The sequence below is a fragment of the Eleutherodactylus coqui genome, chromosome 5 (genome assembly GCF_035609145.1).
Source record: "Eleutherodactylus coqui strain aEleCoq1 chromosome 5, aEleCoq1.hap1, whole genome shotgun sequence".
Taxonomy (NCBI): domain Eukaryota; kingdom Metazoa; phylum Chordata; class Amphibia; order Anura; family Eleutherodactylidae; genus Eleutherodactylus; species Eleutherodactylus coqui.
The window spans coordinates 138,736,521-138,761,821 of record NC_089841.1 but is presented as its reverse complement, the minus strand read 5'-3'; the positions used below and the strand labels follow the sequence as shown (position 1 = coordinate 138,761,821).

At 46.6% G+C, this 25,301-nt stretch overlaps 1 protein-coding gene across 1 annotated transcript in view; it reads left to right on the top strand.

Moving 5' to 3' along the window:
* RPH3A (rabphilin 3A) overlaps positions 1–25,301 on the top strand; it is a 248,315-nt gene that overhangs the window by 54,407 nt on the left and 168,607 nt on the right. The window lies entirely within an intron of this gene.

Sequence of the window (25,301 nt, the reverse complement as noted above, 5' to 3'; positions counted from 1 at the left end):
TGGAAAGGGTTAATGGGGCTGTCTCCCTTTCCATAAGTCCTATTAGTCCTATAAGTCATGTAATGTTAAGGGTCTGTCAGTTATCAAAGAGCGCTTTTTTCTCTGTCCAATATTACCTGTACTACATGCTTGCCAAATTATTTGCATGGATGGCAAGTAATACTATATTTCTCCCTGCAGTCGATGAATATATAGCCAGCACCAACTGCTTCCAGCGAAATCCGCTTTTCTATGGAGATTTCAGATGCCAGACCTGAATACCAGGCTAGCTTTATTCAAGAAAAAAAGTTGCAGACGCTTTAACCATTGCTAATTATAAAAGATAAACCTTCCTAACTTAAAGGTGATAATTTTAATCCATTCTTGAGAGGTCTTCAGGGAAAATGAATAAGAAGATGAATACAAATCCTACAATTAATCAACAAGCATAATGTAGTTGGTGAGGTCCGACAGTAAAGATTAATCCATGCCTATGCAGTGACTGGTGGGAGTATAGTAGCAGTGCAGCTGTAATACACAGCCGCTCTCCCAAAGCAACGCCAATCCCAGTGGTTAATAATGTTAGTGTTGCAATCAAGACTAATCTCAACACTGTAAAACGAAGTGGACCCACTTGTAGGAATGGTCACAGTTAGTGACATACTTATACTTGCCAATGTTGGTGTCAATATAGAGGTAAGTCTAGGATCACATAAGGGCAGTCTCTTATGAAAACCTTTTAAGGCATAGAAGAGGCACAAGCACAATATACTGGCATGTGCATAAAAATATTTGTCTCATGGGGGGAAATGATAAGAAAGGATTGTAAAATAAAAATGAGAAAAAACATTTAAAAAAAAAATATATATTTTTTTTAACAAACAGATATACAAATAATATAACCCCACATATGTGTGATTCCCATAACCATCATAACATGTACTGTACTATATCTAAAAAAATGGTATGGTGTCTTTGTGCTTTTTTTCACCAAAATCCTAACCTATTTGAACCTAAATTACAATCTAGAAACTACTTGTCCTCCAAAAAACAAGGACCCCATATTGCTGAATTCATGAAGAAATAAAGTTTAAAGGAACCCCAAATTCTAATTGATAATTGAGAAGGATTGTCAGAGACTGGCAGGATAAGAAGAGCCTGTCTGCTGCTGTGGAATTGAGCCTACTGAATGACTAAACTATCCTGAATAGCTTCATGTTATAAATGATCTGATTAAGTTGTTATGCAATAACATTTAATAGAATGAATATAATGTTAGACCTGGAAGTCTGAAATGAATAATGCAAATCATTGTAGAATTCTATATGGAAATTAATATATTTTGTTCCTCTGGAGGTTAAGGAAGTATGTACGGTATTTCTATTTGAGATTACTCACTTATAAGCATGCAATAAGGTAATTGTATTTGTAAAGCACTATGAAACCAGATAGCTGATCTATAAATTCTATGTATTAAATCCTGTGTCAATCAGTATGGTATAGGAGAAACGATGGTCACATTAACATACCATATATACTCGCGCATAAGCCTAGTTTTTCAGCGCATTCTTTTTATGCTGAAAAAGCCCCCCTCGGCTTATACTCGAGTCAGGGAAGGGTTAAAAAAAAAAACCCTCCATACTCACCTCCCAGCCAACGTCTGTGTCCCCGGTGGTGGTGTGGCAAGCTGCTTGAATACCTGTGTTCCCGGCAATTCCTGTGATGCGGCCAGCTGCTGGAAATCTCTACTCTGTCATCCCCCGCCGTCCTCTCTGCTCAGCTCTGTCATCCCCCGCTGTCAACGCTGTAATTGGTTCAAGCGCCAGCCAATCACAGCCATTGCTCGATCATTCACAGCCAATCGCAAGCTGCTTTAGAATTCTCCCCACTGTCATCTCAATGTCTTTCAAATCCCCTGCCGTCAGCGCTGTGTAAGTAAGCACTGTGATTGGATCAAGTGTCGGCTGTGATTGGCTGGCGCTAAATCCAATCACAGTGCTTACTTACAAAGCACTGACAGAGATGATGGCAGGGATGACAGCGGGGAGAATTCACGCAGGTTTCCGCACAGACACAGTCGCTGGCTGGGAGGTGAGTATAGAGGGGTTTTTTTTTACCCAGTATATACTCGAGTATAGCTCGGCTTATACTCGAGTCAATATGTTTTCCTAGTTTTTTTGTGGTAAAACTTATTGACTTGGTGTATACACAGGTCGGCTAATACTTGAGTATATACGGTACCCTATCTCTATGGAGAGAAAGGTGTAAAGAGGATATGTTGGCTTATTAAAGCTGATGAATGGAAATTAATTCAGAGCATAGTACATACTCAACTCTCTCTTGTCATTGTTCTGTAAATCACTTTTTTATAGGTTTTAAAAGAAAATTGGGAAACAATCTCAAAATAGTCTTGTGTGAAGTCAAACTAGTAATGTAAAACAATAGAGCCACCTAGATAACATGTACAATATAATAGATACAAAACTATAAAATACGTTTTCTGTCCCTTCACCATAAATTTATGTTTTTAGATCTGCAATTGTAAGATGTCTTAATGAATTTTGACTACAAAATGGACTGATCCAATTAAGTGTTTAATATATTTCTTGGGAATAAGCTCGTTTACTTTTTTTTAAGAATTTCATAAAAATGTGCATATTTTATCAAACAAGAAATGCCATGTTAGGAATATGCTCATTATTCATCATGAAGCATTATTAATTACGAGCAGGCAATTAGCATTTCATTAAGATATCAGTTTTATGCCGATATTTATGACTTGATAAATCACTCCAGTTGGAGTTGAATGGCTTTCTATGCTTGTAGAAACCTTAATTCAATTAATTGCTCCATTCCATTGGCTGTTGTCAGAAATTAATGAATTGCATTCATTTTATGCGCTCCGTACTTATCATCTTTGATTAGTTAGCACAAACGCTCCATTTACTTAATATAATTTCTATGCCACTGATCATTTTTTATGGCGAAACCGTTTGTCATGATCTTCATATTTCTTCTGAATTTTCTATATTTGTTAAACCATGGAAAGTTACATTTGCGAGATTTTCTGGCATTAGTAATATAGCGTAAACGGCATGAGTATTGTGTATTTGTTTCCTGTTGCTTATATACATAAATCCATGTGGTTGTAAAAACTGTTATTAGGGGAAACTTGCATGAGCGTAATTTAATAGCGTATTACGCGTGCAATGTAAGTGTGCATAACGTGCTGTGAATGGAATTAATGATAGTACTTGATTTTCATTGATCCATTCACACTTCAGTTTATACATTGTGTATAATACGTGCATTAAAAAATGCAGCATCTTCTATTTTTCCCACGTATTATGCGCGAAAAAGCCCTATTCTCTGTGTGTACGTAATAAAAGCTGTACACATACACAAATACATTGCATATGTGCGGCGTTTTTTGTTTAGTGACATTGCCTATAGAGTGGGAAATAAAAAAAAAAAAAGTATAAAAATGAAACGTGCATGAGATACGCTGTCATGCGCAGTGTAAAATCGCTGCCATACACAGTGATACACCAGCTCACATAGCGGTAAAACACTTTGTTATACATGTAGTAGAGATGAGCGAGCGTACTCGGAAAAGCACTACTCGCTCGAGTAATTTGCTTTATCCGAGTATCGCTGTGCTCGTCCCTGAAGATTCGGGTGCCGGCACGGAGCGGGGAGCTGCAGGGGAGAGCGGGGAGGAACGGAGGTAAGATCTTTCTCTCCTTCTCTCCCGCCCGCTCTCCCCTGCTCCCCGCTGCAACTCACCTGTCAGCCGCAGCGGCACCCGAATCTTCAGGGACGAGCAGGGAGATACTCGGATAAAGCAAATTACTCGAGCGAGTAGTGCTTTTCCGAGTACGCTCGCTCATCTCTAACATGTAGCTCTTTACCACACGCTCGTGTGAGCCCGGCCTTAGTCACAGTATTTTGTGGCGTAAAAATGAACCTTAAATAACTGTAGATGCAGTTTATTATAATACACACTGTCAAATGTGGACACTTTTTAACCACTTTTCCTAATAAAACTGAGCAAATCTCCAACTTGTTGTGTTAGTCACAATGAAATTACTCAGTAGTACCTACATACTTTCATTTCTTTAGACATTGTCACCACTTGCATCCGTCTTCAGTCTTGTGGCTTTTTCACGTGACCGTCTTTGTGTAGGTATTTGCACAGAATAGAATGCATTGACTTCAATGTAGTTGTCATAGGAGCGTTTTGCGCAGACATTTCACACGTACGGGAAAAAGTATGCTCTATTTTTCTGCATTTTCTGCAGTAACATTCCCATAAAAGTCTATGGGAGGTGCATAAATATGCAGTGGGGAGGATATGACACTGTGCAGAACACAGGGAAAAGAACACATCTGGAGCTCATTAGGGCAATCCCACACGACCGGATTTGAATTATGAATTACGCAAGCATATATTCCCGCGGTAATACGCGGATTGTGGATCAATCGAATGCATTAAATTACAATGTACTGGTCACATTAGCATGTTGGAATTGTGTAATCATTGTGTACGACATGGAACACATTCTATGGTCACAGATCTACCTACAGCCCATATGCAATTACATTTCATATGGGCAGCAGATACCTGTATTATCACTAAATGATGGTGTGGGAAATATAAACAAAGAAAGAAAAAGGTGTACTGTGCATGACCGCCTGCATGAGTACGCGGTCATGCGCAATCCAATTTCGCCAGCCATGTGCAGTGTCATGGTTGGGCTCACAGCTGGAATCGCAGCGGACTCCGCTTACGACCATCCGAGCCCAGGTTTACGCTTTAAATAGCCATTAAATCCATGGAAAGGGTATGTCAAATGCGTGTGTGAACTGGCCTTGAAAGCTCTTTCACATGAGCGCTGTTTTGACACTGAGTAGGTGCGCCAAAAAAAATCGCATCTAAAAGAACCTATTGGTTACTTCAGATAACTGTTTTTTTGACGCGCCGAGGAAAATCACGCATCAAAAGAGAGCAATAGGCATTTTTTTTGATGACGAGATTTCTCGCTGTCAAGATAGGATATGTCTTCTCTTTTGATGGCACAGCGCCGCCGGCTCCCATAGACTCTTATAGGAGTTGGCCGGCAAAGGGAGGGTGAGCGGCACACTCTCTAGTAGCAGCCCCTATATGCGCACAGCTGCTATTATTTCACCCCATTTAATGCTCAGATAGCCGCGCTGTTTTAGCACGGCTATCTGAGCGTTAAAACGGCGGTCGTGTGAAAGAGCCCTAATACACACATGGATGCATGCAAGGACCAATTGATCTGTTAATGGATTCTGGAAGCAAACCAGAGTACCCAGAAAAATGTCATACATTGGAAGAACACAGAAGTAACTCCTGGCACAGCCTCTGATTTAGTCTGTGAAGTAGCAGATGCAGGCTACTGTAAAATAGTCTATTTCTGAAGGTGGGCTGGCAAGAAAGCCATGGGTACTTACAACTTCTATGATCTATTAGCAGAATTCTCCTGCGTGATAATGGAAAGATTCCAGTAATAGTTATATGCCAGAGAATTGCTATTATACCTGTTCGTTATGTCAATGATTCCCAGCAAGTGTTCCATGGAGATTATTTGCAACCAGGTCAGAGGGTCCCTAGAAGGCAAAACCTGGAACTTTTACAGTAAAGATGCCAGCCTGTTCAAGAGTGCCTAGGATGGAGGCAGGCAAAGCAAGTAACATCTCTTGGCCAGAATATGCAATTATAAAATGCTCCATTTGCTCCTACATCAAGCTTCTTCTGGGCAGAAATATGAACAGGGCTTCCTGGAATGAGGGTTTTGTTTTGCCAATCTAATCATCAACTGTAAAACTAGAGTTCATTTCGACATAAGCTTAGATGACAACATTATGGTTGGAAATGCAAAGTACTCGCCTTTGTCTAAATAACCTAATTTGGTTCATATGTGAATGGCACTGTTTTTACTCATCTTTTTCCTTTTTTTTCTCTTGTGCTCACAGTGAAAAAGGACAGTAAGTATTAATTTTGCCTTTTGTAGGGAGTTCTACCTTGTGTTTGATCATGCAGGATATAGAAGCTCTTACACTGTAGCCGACTCCACTTTGAATATCATAATATTAAAAAATGATTCACTGTTGGATACAGAATTCACTATTACAGGAATGTTTGTTCAGTATCGCAATATGATGCAACACATTTGATATTACGCTAATTGCTTGACTCCGCTAGATTCACTCTGTTGTCATGCAGTATGTGCATTGATAATAAAGGAAGCTTTAACTACTTTGTGACTGTCCACTGTAAATTTGCATTGCTGCTTGCTGGGCTTTGTGCAGCAGCAAACGTAAATTTCTGTTCTATAACAAATGGAAATGATAAAACATGAAATGAAATAAAATCTAAAAACAATTTCCATGCTGTGATGGGTGCCAGTAGCTCTGTTTAGGGTAAAGACAGCTTCCTTTTCACAATTTTTATTCCATACAATTATCATAATATAAAAAATGGTTGAAGCTAAAGGCTCATTTATACGCAAAGACAATCTTTCAAGCGATTGAAACATTGACAGTTCTAGTGATCATTTTGAATAGAGTACTAATGGGCAATAATGCCCATTAGCACTTTATCAGCTTCATTTGCATGTAAATGTGCCTCCAGTAGCTGTTTGCAAACCCCAGCATGTGGTCTGGACTTTGCACTTCCCAGCATGTGGTCTGGACAGCTGCATTGTCTTCCCATGGGCTTTCATGGGCTGTCAGCTGTAATCAGCTGCTCCCGTGGAGAACACAGCGTGCGGTCCCTGCTATCTTTGGCTGAAGGATGGATTTTATGCTCACCTAAAAAACATTGTTCAGCTGAAGAGTGAAAGATGGAAGCATTTACACGCAATGATTATCGCTTAAATGCCAGCATTTTAACAAATTTTGATCAATAATCGTTGCGTGTAAATGGGGCTTTAGTTATGCATCTTTCTGGTGACTTTGTGCAAGGCTGACTTGGACAATTGAGGTGCCACGCTGGACATTGTGATCTCCTCTCATTTAAGTGAATCTGTCTTTACCCTAAACAAGGCTACTGACATCCATCGCGTCATGGGAATAGTTTTTATATTTTATTTGATTTCATGCTTTACAGCTGAGTTGCTATATGCTGGGTGATTCTGACAATGCTTTCCCTGAACTTCCGATACAGTAAAGGGGGGAGGTGCATGTATCAGTTTTCTATTGAAGGCACACCTGGATAAGTGCTGTGGGAGCCTGTCGTTTAGATGGGCCCCCCACACCAGCTGAGTCCAACTTTTACTTTATCAGGAGTTGTCACACGGAAATAATCCATTAGTCTTTGGAATGCAGCTGAAAATACTTATCACTGTAGATTTATGTCACTGCTTGCTGGGCTTTGTGCACCAGCAATGTAAATTTATGTTTTTTTTTGTTTTTTTTTTAAGAGAAAAACAATATTCTTCACTCCATGGGAGATCACATGCCCACAGGTGAAATGCTTGGAACAGACTGTTATGAACAGCCTGTGGTTCAGGTGCCATCATCAGGATCTGATAGGTTCAGGTCCCAATGACATCATCAGAGAAACAGTCGCTCCTAAGACTGGCAGGGAAAGTTTGTTGAAGTAACAAACTTTCCTGGCCTTTGAGTACTATAACATCTCTCTCTCTCCCCCGCCGCCCCCAGAGCCTGCTCGGACCAGTAAGCAGTTACTCGAGAAGAGCGATGCTGGCTCTAGTAACTGCTGTATCCGAGCGTGCTCGCTCATCTCTAATGGAAATATATTATCTGACCAAAAGATTATTACAGTACGAACCTAGGTGACATACTTCAAAATATGAAAACATTAGACTTTTTTTAAACAATTGTCCTCAATTTTGGTGGTTATTTTTTTTATAAATATATGCTGATGGTATTGGTTTACTTCTATAACCTAAATAAAGTACAATATGTAATGGAAAAAACAGTCAGGATTACTTGGAGGTGTAAAACCGTTACAGAAGTATTCTCTGTTAAAGTGACACAACCAGTGCACAGATTACACGTGTGCTTCTGCTCTTCCAGACTATTTTTATATTTCAAGATTTGAAAAATGGGAAATGGCTAGATCCCCCTAGTTGAAAGTGAAAGCAATGGAAAAGGCTAAACTTTTTACCAACATTTGAAATTTTTTTCAGACCCTTTGTTCCCTTCAAAGTATTGTAAATGCTGGCCATAGATACAGCACCTTAGATGCCCTATACAGTGTTTCAGATGGTTCTTTACAGTATATACAGTACTGTGTAAAGGTTTTAGTCAGGTGTGAAAAAATAGCTGAAAAGTAAGAATGTTTTAAAAGAACAGAAGTGTTTAATAGTTCTTTGGTCAATTAACAAAATGCAAAGTGAATGAAGAAAAGAGAAATCTTAATCCAGTATATTTGGTGTGACCGCCCTTTGCATTCAGAACAGCATCAATTCTTATAGGTATACTTGTACACCGGTTTTTGAAAAAAAAACTCACTGCCGAGTTCCTTCAAACATTTTGCAGAACTAACCACAGATCTTCTGTGCATGTTGGCTTACTCAGGTCCTTCTCTATCTTCATGCAATTCCACACAGACTTGATGTTAAGATCAGGGCTCAGTTGGGGCCATTTCGTCACTTCCAGGACCTCCTCTTGTTTTTTATGCCAAAGAGATTTGTTAATGACATTTGCTGTATACTTGGGGGTTGTCCTGCTGCAGAATAAATTTGGAGCCAATCTGATGCCTTCTATTTTTGAAAAAAATTCTTAACTTGCAGCTTTTTTTTTCACCTTCCTAAGACTTTTACTTGGTACTGTACATGCATGCACAATGCATTAGCCAGATTGGCAACACTGGGAGGCTGATTATCACATCTGATGAAATTAAAAAGCGAATAGTATGAACAGTCATGGATGCCTTGGAAAACAGGAAGAAGCTGGGACTAGAGATGAGCGAGCACCAAAATGGTCGGGTGCTCGTTACTCGAGACGAAATTTTCGCGATGCTCGAGGGTTCGTTTCGAGTAACGAACCCCATTGAAGTCAATGGGCGACTCGAGCATTTTTGTATATCGCCGATGCTCGCTAAGGTTTTCATTTGTGAAAATCTGGGCAATTCAAGAAAGTGATGGGAACGACACAGCAACAGATTGGGCAGGCGAGGGGCTACATGTTGGGCTGCATCTCAAGTTCCCAGGTCCCACTATTAAGCCACAATAGCGGCAAGAGTGGGCCCCCCCCTCCCAACAATTTTAACTTCTGAAAAACCCTCATTAGCAAGGCATACCTTAGCTAAGCACCACACTACCTCCAACAAAGCACAATCACTGCCTGCATGACACTCCGCTGCCACTTCTCCTGGGTAACATGCTGCCCAACCCCCCCGCACGACCCAGTGTCCACAGCGCACACCAAAGTGTCCCTGCGCAGCCTTCAGCTGCCCTCATGCCACACGCTGGCCTCATAGCCACACCACCCTCATGTCTATTTATAAGTGCGTCTGCCATGAGGAGGAACCGCAGGCACACACTGCAGAGGGTTGGCACGGCCAGGCAGCGACCCTCTTTAAAAGGGGCGGGGCGATAGCCCATAATGCTGTACAGAAGCAATGAGAAATCCAATCCTGTGCCACCTCCATCAGGAGCTGCAAACGTGGGCATAGCAAGGGGGAACCCATGTGCCACACACTATTCATTCTGTCAAGGTGTCTGCATGCCCCAGTCAGACCGGGGTTTTTTATAAATAGTCACAGGCAGGTACAACTCCGCAATGGGAATTCCGTGTGCACTCACAGCATGGGTGGCTCCCTGGAACCCACCGGCGGTACATAAATGTATCCCATTGCATTGCCCATCACAGCTGAGGTAACGTCAGGTTTAATGCAGGTGGGCTTGCAGAAAAATTGCCCATGCCCAACCAAGAGGGCGGGTGAATCCCATTAATCGCTTTGGGTAATGTGGCTTAATTTGTAACTAGGCCTGGAGGCAGCCCAGTTAAAATAAAAATTGGTTCAGGTGCAAGTTTCAACGCTTTATTGAATTGAGAATTGAAACGTATAAACATTGTTTACAAAAGTTATATGACTGAGCCTTGTGGGCCTAAGAAAAATTGCCCGTTCGGCGTGATTACGTGAGGTTTCAGGAGGAGGAGCAGGAGGAGGAGGATGAACATAATACACAGATTGATGAAGCGAAAAGGTCCCCGTTTTTGATGGGGATACAGAACGATGCTTCCATCCGCGGGTGCAGCCTACGTATTGTTTAGGTATCGCTGCTGTCCGCTGGTGGAGAAGAGAACTCTGGGGAAATCCAGGCTTTGTTCATCTTTATGATTATAAGCCTGTCGGCACTGTCGGTTGACAGGCGGGTACGCTTATCCGTGATGATTCCCCCAGCCGCACAAAACACCCTCTCTGACAAGACGCTAGCCACAGGACAAGCAAGCACCTCCAGGGCATACAGCGCGAGTTCAGGCCACGTGTCCAGCTTCGACACCCAGTAGTTGTAGGGGGCAGAGGCGTCACGGAGGACGGTCGTGCGATCGGCTACATACTCCCTCACCATCTTTTTACAGTGCTCCCGCCGACTCAGCCTTGACTGGGGAGTGGTGACACAGTTTTGCTGGGGAGCCATAAAGCTGGCAAAGGCCTTGGACAGTGTTCCCCTGCCTGTGCTGTACATGCTGCCTGATCTCCGTGCCTCCCCTGCTACCTGGCCCTCGGAACTGCGCCTTCTGCCACTAGTGCTGTTGGATGTGAATTTTACCATCCGTTTGTCCGCCAGGGTCCTGTGGTATAGCATCACTCTCGAACCCCTTTCCTCTTCGGGTATGAGAGTGGAAAGGTTCTCCTTATACCGTGGGTCGAGCAGTGTGTACACCCAGTAATCCGTAGTGGCCAGAATGCGTGTAACGTGAGGGTCACGAGAAAGGCATCCTAACATGAAGTCCGCCATGTGTGCCAGGGTACCTGTACGCAACACATGGCTGTCTTCACTCGGAAGATCACTTTCAGGATCCTTCTCCTCCTCCTCAGGCCATACACACTGAAAGGATGACAGGCAAGCAGCATGGGTACCCTCAGCAGTGGGCCAAGCTGTCTCTTCCCCCTCCTCCTCATGCTCCTCCCCCTCCTCCTCAACGCGCTGAGATATAGACATGAGGGTGCTCTGACTATCCAGCGACATACTGTCTTCCCCCGCCTCCGTTTCCGAGCGCAAAGCGTCTGCCTTTATGCTTTGCAGGGAACTTCTCAAGAGGCATAGCAGAGGAATGGTGACGCTAATGATTGCAGCATCGCCGCTCACCATCTGGGTAGACTCCTCAACGTTTCCAAGGACCTGGCAGATGTCTGCCAGCCAGGCCCACTCTTCTGTAAAGAATTGAGGAGGCTGACTCCCACTACGCCGCCCATGTTGGAGTTGGTATTCCACTATAGCTCTATGCTGCTCATAGAGCCTGGCCAACATGTGGAGCGTAGAGTTCCACCGTGTGGGCACGTCGCACAGCAGTCGGTGCACTGGCAGATTAAACCGATGTTGCAGGGTGCGCAGAATGGCAGCGTCCGTGTTGGACTTGCGGAAATGTGCGCTGAGCCGGCGCACCTTTCCGAGCAGGTCTGACAAACGTGGGTAGCTTTTCAGAAACCGCTGAACCACCAAATTAAAGACATGGGCCAGGCATGGCACGTGCGTAAGGCTGCTGAGCTGCAGAGCCGCCACCAGGTTATGGCCGTTGTCACACACGACCATGCCCGGTTGGAGGCTCAGCGGCGAAAGCCAGCGGTCGGTCTGCTCTGTTAGACCCTGCAGCAGTTCGTGGGCCGTGTGCCTCTTCTCTCCTAAGCTGAGTAGTTTCAGCACGGCCTGCTGACGCTTGGCCACCGCTGTGCTGCCACGCCGCCCGACACCAACTGCTGGTGACGTGCTGCTGCTGACACATCTTGATTGCAAGACAGAGGTTGCGTAGGAGGAGGAGGGTGGATTAGTGGAGGAAGCATACACCGCCGCAGATACCAGCACCGAGCTGGGGCCTGCAATTCTGGCGGTGGGTAGGACGTGAGCGGTCCCAGGCTCTGACTCGGTCCCAGCCTCCACTAAATTCACCCAATGTGCCGTCAGGGAACTATAGTGGCCCTGCCCGCCTGTGCTTGTCCACATGTCCGTTGTTAAGTGGACCTTGGCAGTAATCGCGTTGGTGAGGGCGCGTACAATGTTGCGGGAGACGTGGTCGTGCAGGGCTGGGACGGCACATCGGGAAAAGTAGTGGCGACTGGGAACCGAGTAGCGCTGGGCCGCCGCCATCATGTTTTTGAAAGCCTCCGTTTCCACAAGCCTATACGGCAGCATCTCCAGGCTGATCAATTTGGCTATGTGCACGTTTAACGCTTGAGCGTGCGGGTGCGCGGCTGCGTACTTGCGCTTGCGCTCAAACACTTGCGCTAGTGACGGCTGGACGCTGCGCTGAGAGACCTTGCTGGATGGGGCCGAGGACAGCGGAGGTGAGGGTGTGGGTGCAGGCCTGGAGACGGTAGTGCCTGTGTCCTGAGAGGGGGGTTGGATCTCAGTGGCAGGTTGGGGCACAGGGGGAGAGGCAGTGGTGCAAACCGGAGGCGGTGAATGGCCTTCGTCCCACCTTGTGGGGTGCTTGGCCATCATATGCCTGCGCATGCTGGTGGTGGTGGCTCCACGGCTGATCTTGGCGCGAGAAACCTTGCACACCACAGTTCGTCGGTCGTCTGCACTCTCAGTGAAAAACTGCCACACCTTTGAGCACCTCGGCCTCTGCAGGGTGGCATGGCGCGAGGGGGCGCTTTGGGAAACAGTTGGTGGATTATTTGGTCTGGCCCTGCCTCTACCCCTGGCCACCGCACTGCCTCTTCCAACCTGCCCTGCTGCTGCACTTGCCTCCCCCTCTGAAGACCTGTCCTCAGTAGGCTTAGCAAACCAGGTGGGGCCAGTCACCTCATCGTCCTGCTGCTCTTCCTCCGAATCCTCTGTGCGCTCCTCCCTCGGACTTACTGCAATTACTACTACCTGAGTGATAGACAACTGTGTCTCATCGTCGTCCTCCTCCTCACCCACTGAAAGCTCTTGAGACAGTTGCTGGAAGTCCCCAGCCTCATCCCCCGGACCCCGGGAACTTTCCAAAGGTTGGGCATCGGTCATGACAAACTCCTCTGGTGGGAGAGGAACCATTGCTGCCCATTCTGGGCAGGGGCCCGAGAACAGTTCCTGGGAGCCTGCCTGCTCCTCAGAATGTGTCATTGTAATGGAGTGAGGAGGCTGGGAGGAAGGAGGAGTAGCAGCCAGAGGATTCAGAGTTGCAGCAGTGGACGGCATAGAATTCTGGGTGGTTGATAGATTGCTGGATGCACTTTCTGACATCCACGACAGGACCTGCTCACACTGCTCATTTTCTAATAAAGGTCTACCTCGTAGACCCATTAATTGTGAGATTAATCTGGGGACGCCAGAAACGTGCCTCTCTCCTAATCCCGCAGCAGTCGGCTGCGATACACCTGGATCAGGAGCTCGGCCTGTGCCCACACCCTGACTTGGGCCTCCGCGTCTTCGCCCGCGTCCACGTCCTCTAGGCCTACCCCTACCCCTCAGCATGGTGTATTACCCGTAGTGCATAAACAGAGCGCTGTAATTAAATGTGCCACTTATTGGCCTGTGGTTGGAGGCTGACTTCGCTTACGGAACGCACAGCAGAGCCAGGAAAGAATTTTGCGCAAGCCTGTAGTGAGACATGGTGCGTATGACTGAGCTAGTGGAATTCACAGCGCAGAAGCAGTCAAGTGTCCAAAGGCCACTAGTAGGCCTTAAGTATTTTGCTTCAATTTTTTTAAAGGCTGAGCTGAGACAGCAGACAGATACTGTAGGCAGCGTATATATGTATACTGTTTCCCTCTGGACGGGATATTGGCGGTGATGTAACGGGCAACGCAGAGCCAGGAAAGAATTTTGCGCAAGCCTGCTGTAACACTTAGCTGCGTATTAATTAGGACTACTACCCCCAGCAGAGACGCAGTACACTCAAGACGGTCACAGGCAGTCCAAAGATAGTATTTTTCCCAAATTTGTTTGAAAAAGCCCACTGGCTATATAGACAGTATATCTCTTTCACCTTTCCCACTGTCCCTGCCTCATCACTACTGGCCCTATACTATGTAAAATTACTGCAGACTGTTTCCCTCTGGATGGGATGACGGCAGTGATGTAACGGGCAACGCAGAGCCAGGAAAGAATTTTGCGCAAGCCTGCTGTAACACTTAGCTGCGTATTAATTAGGACTACTACCCCCAGCAGAGACCCAGTACACTCAAGACGGTCACAGGCAGTCCAAAGATAGTATTTTTCCCAAATTTGTTTGAAAAAGCCCACTGCCTATATAGACAGTATATCTCTTTCCCTGCCTCACCAGTACTGGCCCTATACCATGTACAATGACTACAGACTGAGGACGCAATGCTCTGCACGCCCGATATACAAAAAAAAAAAAAAGTGCAACACTGCTAAAAGCAACCTCAACAGTACTGCACTGCACAAGGTCAGATGTGGCCCTAAGAAGGACCGTTGGGGTTCTTCAAGCCTAAAATAACACCTAACGCTCTCCCTATAGCAGCTCCGGCACCAGCAGCACTGTCCCTGATCTCTGTCAGAATGCATCTGTGGCGAGCCGCGGGCGGGGCTGATTTAAATACTCGGGTGACACCTGATCTCCCCAGCCACTCACTGCAGGGGGGTGGTATAGGGCTTGAACGTCGCAGGGGGAAGTTGTAATGCCTTCCCTGTCTTTCTATTGGCCAGAAAAGCGCGCAAATGTCTCAGAGATGAAAGTGAAAGTAACTTGAACATCGCGTGGTGCTCATCTCGAGTAACGAGCATCTCAAACACCCTAATACTCGAACAAGCATCAAGCTCGGACAACTACGTTTGCTCATCTCTAGCTGGGACCTGATGCAGTTTGCACCATTTGCTGTATTGTAAATCAGCCCTTATTTTCGCGCGGCAATCACCCAAAAATTTCTGTATGAATTTTGACGAATGGATTTTTGTTTCTAGCTATTGGTTATGAATTCTTCTGCACTCTTAGCTGTATGTCTACAATATAAAATTTAACAACCCTATGTATTTACTGCTATCGATTGGGATTTTCACACTCCTCTTACATTTTCCACAAACTGATTTATATATGTTTCATATGTAGTGAACTTTGCAGTGAAAGGAAGATATTTTTTTCCCTATAGAACTCTAACATTATGATTCATCATAGATGAGAAAAAGATTGTAAAACTAAATTATGTGGAATTACAGAAAAGTGCATTCAAATGGGTTCCAATGATTGGAGATAATGCACTGTTTTAGTGTTTGTTCATGATCTGGATGCAGTAAAACAAGTTTAATGTACAATAATAATCATATTTGAAACAACATTCTCGTACAATCACATGAACGCTGAACATGGCTTCAAGGCAAGAATCTAAAATGTAACATTGTGAAATCCTCTCTTGCTATACTTAGTGTTGGATTTAAGTGAATTATTTTAGTTCAGTTGATATGAGTGTGGTTATGGGCCACATTTAGTAGCCGAGCATCATAAATTTTCAAGCGTGATGTTGGGTAATCCAATGAAAAAGACAGTACAAGCAGACAGGAAGACAACAGCTCAAATAAGCATGCATTATATATTAGCTATGTAGAAAAGCATATCTGAATGCATACTTTGTTGAAACTTGAAGTGAATGGGCCATAGGGGTAGAAGACCATATTGGGTTATAATGCTGTCAGTTAAGAGCAGAAAATGATATTCTGAAGGCCACTGGCTCAGGTGGAGTGAATAAGCCAAGATGGTGAAAAATATTGATAGTGACTCCCATTGTTTTCTGGACCCACATAGGGCTTTTAATTTTTAAAGCAGATCTGTCTGCCAAATTACAGTGCAGCATATTATAGGTCTAACCACTGGCGTAACTATAGGGGATGCGGTGGCACCCGTGCCTAGGAGCCTTAGGGGGCCTATAAGACCTCTCTTCTCCATATAGGGAGCCCAGTACTATGAACAAAGCAGCATAGTTGGGGCCCTGTTTTGCATTCGGGCTCAGAAGCTTCAAGTTACTCCTCTGGGTGTAACCTACAGTAAACTAAATAGGGAGCTAAAGAAATGCCCAACTATAACTTACACAAGGCATTATGATTGGAGAAACTGTTATAAGAGAAGGAGTCTAGTCCAGAATGGAAAGGGATGGGCTGGGATGGGGTGCGTGTTTTGCATAATGTGTCAGCTAGAGTGCAGAGCTTAACCATTGATATGCATCTGGTCTGATAATGGAGGCCTTAATGGTGACCATAATCAGTGTGAGCACAGTATCAGAGCATATCATTAACAGCCAGAGCAGAGACAACGTGGGGAGTGTCCCAAAAGCTATCAGTGATGAGGACTAAAACACCTAGTGTATGCTACCGCTATGATCAATAGGAATTCTGTTATTTTAGCATGTGAGACATTCTAGTTTGTTGGCGCAATTGCTATGCAAATGTCTCATAGTTGATCCATTACAATGGGTAAAATAACCTATTGCTGGAGCTCAGGCTTGTTTAAAGAGGAGTTCCTGATTAGCTAGCTTCTCTGTAAATATTTCTGGCTTCTGCAATGTGCTGCTGGTTATGGTGCAAGCTATGTGCATTTAAATACAGTATTTCTTGTATGCTTCTAGTAGCATGTTCTTAGTTTAGCTTTGTTTCATGTTAGACTAGTTTAAGTGTCATTATTTCTAGTCTAATTCTTGCTTCTTAGACTTGGTGGTTGTTGCTTTTTCCCTATTATATCTTTCTTGCCTTGAAATTTAGTTAAGATTTGCTCAGTTTGCTTTTCATATATCTGTCTCCTAGTGCCCTCTCAGTGTTTATCAGACTCAGTGTTTCAGATAGGGTTTCCAATAAGGATACTCAGTAATAGTAGTGTCTGGTGTTAGGGTCAGCATCAAGGATAGATTAGGGGAAGACTTAGGGGAAGTGAATGTTGGGCTCAGTTACGGTGTCAGTTATAGGTTTCCATCACCTGTTTGCTCCATTATCTGGTTACCATCTCCATCATCCATTTGAGCCATCCTCTGATTGCCATCACCATTATTTTCCTGTCATCTGTTGGCGAGTTCCTATTCCTGCATATTTGTTCCCTACTAGTTCTAGTACAGGTTTCATATTATTGCTCATTTGACCCCCTACAGGGGTATTCAAGCACTAGGAGGCACTGATCCTATTCAGGAAAGGAAGTCAAGATTAGCTACTGATGATCCAGAGCAACTCCGACTATTGAAAGACTGTTGAATCCCATCTATGAACTGTTACTGGGACCACTGATGTAACTACAGGGGATGCAGTTGCGCTCGGGCGCAGGAGCCTTAGGGGCCCACAAGGTCTCTCTTCTCCATATAGGGAGCCCAGTACTATGAATAAAGCAGCATAGTTGGGGGCCCTGTTACTGATTTTGCATTGGGGCCCAGGAGCTTTAAGTTACACCTCTGACTGGGACTACAATATAGATAATAGTTGTAGAAGCATGATTTCATGCTTGCTGCACTACTGTACCCTGAGTGCTACATTTATTTTAGTAAAGTAACAATTCATTAGACCTCCCCCCCCCCATTCAGTGTGATTGTTTCTGTTCACCTGCACCTTTATAGACCACCAGCTGCTTACATTTACTACATTGCTGTAGTTGGTAGGATGGAAAGAAATATGGCATCTGAAGTGGCATAATTAGCCTATCAGAGCAGAGATTGGAGCTCCAGAAAAATAATTTGCATATCCCTTCTGCATTCAGGGAAGAGTCGCTGTGTACGTTTTACACTTAGCATCTTATGGGTTATATATCATCACTAATATTCTAGACTTTTAGAAGTTTGGAAGTGGACATCAACTGACAACATGGAAGGGATGAGTAGCCAAGTGGGGAGATGCAATGTATGCTATTTGTTTACAGATCTTACCAGAGAAAAAGCCAAACTTCACCTGCCAGAAATGCAAACTTGTGTCTCTACTTGCGGAAAAAATGCAAAATCTTCAGGGGAAATAGCTATATTGAAACTCATTAAGGAAGATAAGGATTTTCTTGACAGGGCAGAAGTAAGTCTTCAAAATATTGAAGAAAAAGGAAATTTTCAGTGTACCTGCAGAAGCAGAGAAATGAAAGCATGTTATCCAAAGAAGAAAGAGGATCAAGAAGTTAGTAAGCAGCCATACTGCTTAGGAAACCAGTAACATGCTCTAACCCAGGAGAACAATGAAGAAGGACATCAAGAAATAACTATGCCCACAAAGCAGTGTGTAGCAAGGACTCAGAATCCTATTGGATGGAGGAAAAGAAGAGTGGTGGTTGTGATGGATTCCCTATTAAGTGGAACAGAAGCAGTTGTCTGCAGGCATGACATAACCTCACGAGAGGTTGCTGTTTTCCAGGAGCACAAATCAAAGTTGCATCTGTTAGGCTATCAAGACTTCAGTTCTACAGATGACTATCTATTCATGCTGATTAGTGATGAGCGAGTATACTCGCTAAAGGCAATCGCTCAAGCGAGCATTGCCTTTAGCGAGTATCTCCCCTGCTCGAGACTGCAGGTTCGGGTGCCGGCGCGGGGGAGCAGTGAGTAGCGGCTGTCTGCAGGAGGGAGCGGGGGGGGGGGGGGGGGAGAGAGGGAGAGAGAGATCTCCCCTCCGTTCCGCCCCGCTCTCCCCCGCAGCTACGTGCCCGCGGTCGGCACCCGAACCTGCAGTCTCGAGCGGGGAAGATACTCGCTAAAGGCAATGCTCGCTTGAGCAATTGCCTTTAGCGAGCATACTCACTCATCTATAGTGCTGATTAGAGATGAGCGGGCACCAAAATGCTCGGGTGCTCGTTGCTCGAGTCGAACTTTCCGCGATGCTCGAGGGTTCGTTTCGAGTAACGAACCCCATTGAAGTCAATGGGCAACTCGAGCATTTTTGTATATCGCCGATGCTCGCTAAGGTTTTCATTTGTGAAAATCTGGGAAATTCAAGAAAGTGATGGGAATGACACAGAAATGGATAGGGCAGGCGAGGGGCTAAATGTTGGGCTGCATCTCAAGTTCCCAGGTCCCACTATTAAGCCACAATAGCTGCAAGAGTTACCCCCCCCCCAACAATTTTTACTTCTGAAAAACCCTCATTAGCAAGGCATACCTTAGCTAAGCACCACACTACCTCCAACAAAGCACAATCACTGCCTGCATGACACTCCACTGCCACTTCTCCTGGGTTACATGCTGCCCAACCCCCCCCCCCCCCCCCGCACGACCCAGTGTCCACAGCGCACACCAAAGTGTCCCTGTGCAGCCTACAGCTGCCCTCATGCCACACGCTGGCCTCATATTTTTATAAATAGTCACAGGCAGGTACAACTCCGCAATGGGAATTCCGTGTGCACCCACAGCATGGGTGGCTCCCTGGAACCCATCGGCGGTACATAAATAATTCCCATTGCATTGCCCAGCACAGCTGAGGTAACGTCAGATGAAATGCAGGTGGGCTTCGGCCCACACTGCATGCCACAGTCTGACTGGGGTTTTTAATACATAGACACTGGCAGGTACAAATCACTAATGTGAAGTCCCTGTGCACCCACAGCATGGGTGGCTCCCTGGAACCCATCGGCGGTACATAAATGTATCCCATTGCAGTGCCCTGCTCAGCAGAGCTAACGTCACATACAATACAGGTGGGCTTCGGCCCACAGTGCATGCCCCAGTCAGACTGGTAATATGTACCTTAACAATAACCGCGTTGGTCGGAAATGGCCTTGCCACCATCATGTCTTTGGGAAGCCTCCGTTTCCACACCACAGTGACATAGCATTAGCAGCGGTATAGTCAGAGCCCAGAATTAGTAACATTTCAGCGGTAGCATTAGGGACAGGCCCTAGTAACATATCACTAGCAGCAGTATAGGGGGAGCACAGTCTTAGTTCTATTTCAGTAGTGGTAGCAGTCAAGACAGGCCACAGTAACATTCCCGTTGCAGCAGTTTAGGGAGATAACAGTCTCTTTCACATTTCAGTAGTTGCAGTATAGACAAGGCCCCAGTTACATTAATGTAGCAAAAGTGTAGGCCAACCCCACACACCTTGCTGTACCATGAGTACAGGCGAAGCCAATAAAAATTACTAGGATTACACTGTAGGCGAGGGCCCAAAAAAATTGATGTACCAACAGTACTAATGTACCTCAGAAAAAGCCTTGTGGGCTTAAGAAAAATTGCCCGTTCGGCGTGATTACGTGAGGTTTCGGGAGGAGGAGCAGGAGGAGGAGGATGAATATAATACACAGATTGATGAAGCTAAAAGGTCCCCATTTTTTATGGTGATAGAGAACGATGCTTCCATCCGCGGGTGCAGCCTACGTATTGTTTAGGTACCGCTGCTGTCCGCTGGTGGAGAAGAGAAGTCTGGGGAAATCCAGGCTTTGTTCATCTTTATGAGTGTAAGCCTGTCGGCACTGTCAGTTGACGGGCGGGTACGCTTATCCGTGATGATTCCCCCAGCCGCACGAAACACCCTCTCTGACAAGACGCTAGCCGCAGGACAAGCAAGCACCTCCAGGGCATACAGCGCGAGTTCAGGCCACGTGTCCAGCTTCGACACCCAGTAGTTGTAGGGAGCAGATGCGTCACGGAGGACGGTCGTGCGATCGGCTACGTACTCCCTCACCATCCTTTTACAGTGCTCCCGTCGACTCAGCCTTGACTGGAGAGCGGTGACACAGTCTTGCTGGGGAGCCATAAAGCTGTCAAAGGTCTTGGAGAGTGTTCCCCTGCCTGCGCTGTACATGTTGCCTGATCTCCGGGCCTCCCCTGCTACCTGGCCCTCGGAACTGCGCCTTCTGCCACTAGTGCTGTTGGATGTGAATTTTACCATCAGTTTGTCCGCCAGGGTCCTGTGGTATAGCATCACTCTCGAACCCCTTTCCTCTTCAGGTATGAGAGTGGAAAGGTTCTCCTTATACCGTGGGTCGAGCAGTGTGTACACCCAGTAATCCGTAGTGGCCAGAATGCATGTAACGCGAGGGTCACGAGAAAGGCATCCTAACATGAAGTCCGACATGTGTGCCAGGGTACCTGTACGCAACACATGGCTGTCCTCACTAGGAAGATCACTTTCCTCCTCCTCCTCCTCCTCCGGCCATACACGCTGAAAGGATGACAGGCAAGCAGCATGGGTACCCTCAGCAGTGGGCCAACTTGTCTCTTCCCTCTCCTCCTCATGCTCCTCCCCCTCCTCCTCCTCCTTCTCAATGCGCTGAGATATAGACATGAGGGTGCTCTGACTATCCAGCGACATACTGTCTTCCCCTACCTCCGTTTCCGAGCGCAAAGCATCTGCCTTTATGCTTTGCAGGGAACTTCTCAAGAGGCATAGCAGAGGAATGGTGACGCTAATGATTGCAGCATCGCCGCTCACCATCTGGGTAGACTCCTCAAAGTTTCCAAGGACTTGGTAGATGTCTGCCAACCAGGCCCACTCTTCTGTAAAGAATTGAGGAGGCTGACTCCCACTACGCCGCCCATGTTGGAGTTGGTATTCCACTATAGCTCTATGCTGCTCATAGAGCCTGGCCAACATGTGGAGCGTAGAGTTCCACCATGTGGGCACGTCGCACAGCAGTCGGTGCACTGGCAGATTAAACCGATGTTGCAGGGTGCGCAGGGTGGCAGCGTCCGTGTTGGACTTGTGGAAATGTGTGCTGAGCCGGCGCACCTTTCCGAGCAGGTCTGACAAGCGTGGGTAGCTTTTCAGAAACCGCTGAACCACCAAATTAAAGACATGGGCCAGGCATGGCACATGCGTGAGGCTGCCGAGCTGCAGAGCCGCCACCAGGTTACGGCCGTTGTCACACACGACCATGCCCGGTTGGAGGCTCAGCGGCGAAAGCCAGCGGTCTGCTCTGTCAGACCCTGCAGCAGTTCGTGGGCCATGTGCCTCTTCTCTCCTAAGCTGAGTAGTTTCAGCACGGCCTGCTGACGCTTGCCCACCGCTGTGCTGCTGGCGACTTGCTGCTGCTGACACATCTTGATTGGAAGACAGAGGTTGCGTTGGAGGAGGAGGAGGAGGGTGGTTTAGTGGAGGAAGCATACCCCGCCGCAGATACCACCACCGAGCTGGGGCCCGCAATTCTGGGGGTGGGTAGAACGTGAGCGGTCCCAGGCTCTGACTCGGTCCCAGCCTCCACTAAATTCACCCAATGTGCCGTCAGGGAACTATAGTGGCCCTGCCCGCCTGTGCTTGTCCACATGTCCGTTGTTAAGTGGACCTTGGCAGTAACCGCGTTGGTGAGGGCGCGTACAATGTTGCAGGAGACGTGGTCGTGCAGGGCTGGGACGGCACATCGGGGAAAGTAGTGGCGACTGGGAACCGAGTAGCGCGGGGCCGCCGCCGCCATCATGTTTTTGAAAGCCTCCATTTCCACAAGCCTATACGGCAGCATCTCCAGGCTGATCAATTTGGCTATGTGCACGTTTAACGCTTGAGCGTGCGGGTGCGTGGCTGCGTACTTGCGCTTGCGCTCAAACAGTTGCGCTAGCAACGGCTGGACGCTGCGCTGAGAGGCATTGCTGGATGGGGCCGAGGACAGCGGAGGTGAGGGTGTGGGTGCAGGCTGGGAGACAGTCGTTCCTGTGTCCTGAGAGGGGAGTTGGATCTCAGTGGCAGGTTGGGGCACAGGGGGAGAGGCAGTGGTGCAAACCGGAGGCGGTGAACGGCCTTCGTCCCACCTTGTGGGGTGCTTGGCCATCATATGCCTGCGCAGGCTGATGGTGGTGGCTCCCCGGGTGATCTTGGCGCGACAAACCTTGCACACCACAGTTCATCGGTCGTCTGCACTCTCAGTGAAAAACTGCCACACCTTAGAGCACCTCGGCCTCTGCAGGGTGGCATGGCGCGAGGGGGCGCTTTGGGAAACAGTTGGTGGATTATTCGGTCTGGCCCTGCCTCTACCCCTGGCCACCCCACTGCCTCTTCCAGCCTGTCCTGTGGCTGTACTTGCCTCCCCCTCTGAAGACCGGTCCTCAGTTGGCTTATCACACCAGGTGGGGTCAGTCACCTCATCGTCCAGCGGCTCTTGCTCCGAATCCTCTGTGCGCTCGTCATCGTCATCGTCCTCCTCACCCACTGAAAGCTCTTGAGACAGTGCCGGAAGTCCCCAGCCTCATCCCCCGGACCCCCGGAACTTTCCAAAGGTTGGGCATCGGTCATGACAAACTCCTCCGGTGGGAGAGGAACCATTGCTGCCGAATCTGGGCAGGGGCCCGAGAACAGTTCCTGGGAGTCTGCCTGCTCCTCAGAATGTGTCATTTTCATGGAGTGAGGAGGCTGGGAGGAAGGAGGAGCAGCAGCCAGAGGATTCAGAGTTGCAGCTGTGGATGGCGTAGAAGACTGTGTGGTCGATAGATTGCTGGATGCACTCTCTGCCATCCACGACAGGACCTGCTCACACCGCTCAGTTTCTAATAAAGGTCTACCGCATATGCCCATTAATTGTGAGATGAATCTGGGGATCCTCGAAACTTGCCTCTCTCCTAATCTCGCAGCAGTCGGCTGCAATACACCTGGACCAGGAGCTCGGCCTGTGCCCACACCCTGACTTGGGCCTCCACGTCCTCGCCCATGTCCATGTCCTCTAGGCCTACCCCTACCCCTCAGCATGGTGTATTACGAGTAGAGCAGAAACAGAACGCTGTAATTAAATGTGCCGCTTATTGGCCTGTGGTTGGAGGCTGACTTCGCTTACAGAACGCACAGCGGAGCCAGGAAACAATTATGCGCAAGCCTGTAGTGAGACCTAGGTGCGTATGACTGAGCTGCTGAAATTCACAGTGCAGAACCAATGAAGTGGACGAAGCCCAGTGGTAGGCCTTAAGTATTTTGCCTCAATTTTTTAAAATGGTGAGGTGAAAAACCAGAGACACCGCATGCAGCCGATATAATGTGTACTGTTTCCCTGTGGTGGGATGACGACAATGATGTTACGGAACGCACAGCGGAGCCAGGAAACAATTATGCGCAAGCCTGCTGTAACGCTTAGCTGGGTATTAATTAGCGTCTACTACCCCCAGCAGACACGCAGTAAACTGAAGAAGGTCACAGGCAGCCCAAATATAGTATGTTTTTGAAAAAGCCCACTACCTATATAGACAGTATATCTCTTTCACCTTTTTCACTGTCCCTGCCTCACCAGTACTGCCCCTATACTTTGTAAAATGACTGCAGACTGAGGACGCTATGATCTGCACGCCCAATATACAAAAAAAAAATGTGCAACACTGCTAAAAGCAGCCTCAACAGTACTGCACACGGTCAGATGTGGCCCTAAGAAGGACGATTGGGGTTCTTGAAGACTGAAATTAAACCTAACACTCTCCCTATAGCAGCAGCAGCATCAGCAGCACTGTCCCTGATCTCTCTCAGCGTGCATCTGTGGCGAGCTACGGGCAGGGCAGATTTAAATACTCGGTTTTCATCTGATCTCCCCAGCCACTCACTGCAGGGGGGTGGGATATGGCTGGAATGTCACAGGAGGAAGTTGTAATGCCTTCCCTGTGCTTCTATTGGCCAGAAAAGCGTGCACATTTCTCAGGGAAAGAAATGTAATGGAGTCGAGCACCGCGTGGTGCTCGTCTCGAGTAACGAGCATCTCGAACACCCTAATACTCGAACGAGCATCAAGCTCGGACGAGTACGCTCGCTCATCTCTAGTGCTGATATATGTAGGACAAATGACATTGCAAGAAAGGACTTTGCAACTTTATGCAGAGACTTTGTAGACCTCAGCAAGAAAGTGAAGGTACTAGGAGCACATATGGTCTTCTCATCCATCCTCCCAGTGGATGGCCATGGAACAGTATTCTAGATGTTAACAACTGACTACATCGATGGTGCCATCCACAAAGATTTGAATTTCTAGACCATGGAGTGAATTGCCTGTATTATGGACTCCTTGCTAGAGAAAGGTTGCACCTTGCAAAGACAGGCAAGCATATATTTGGCAGGTGCCTTGCTACACTCATCAGGAGAGCTTTACACTAAAACAATATAGGAAGGAAAGTGAGAGTTCAGATAAAAATATACAACTAATGAATACATTTGAAAATCTTGCTACTAGAAGGGGAAAGAAAGAACAAAGATAAAAAGTTCAGAAGGAAAGTAGAGGAGCAAGAAACACTGATCACAAACTAAAATGTTTCTACGCAAATGCACAGCGCATAGAAAACAAACAAAGGGAATTGGAGCTCCTAACGCAGGAA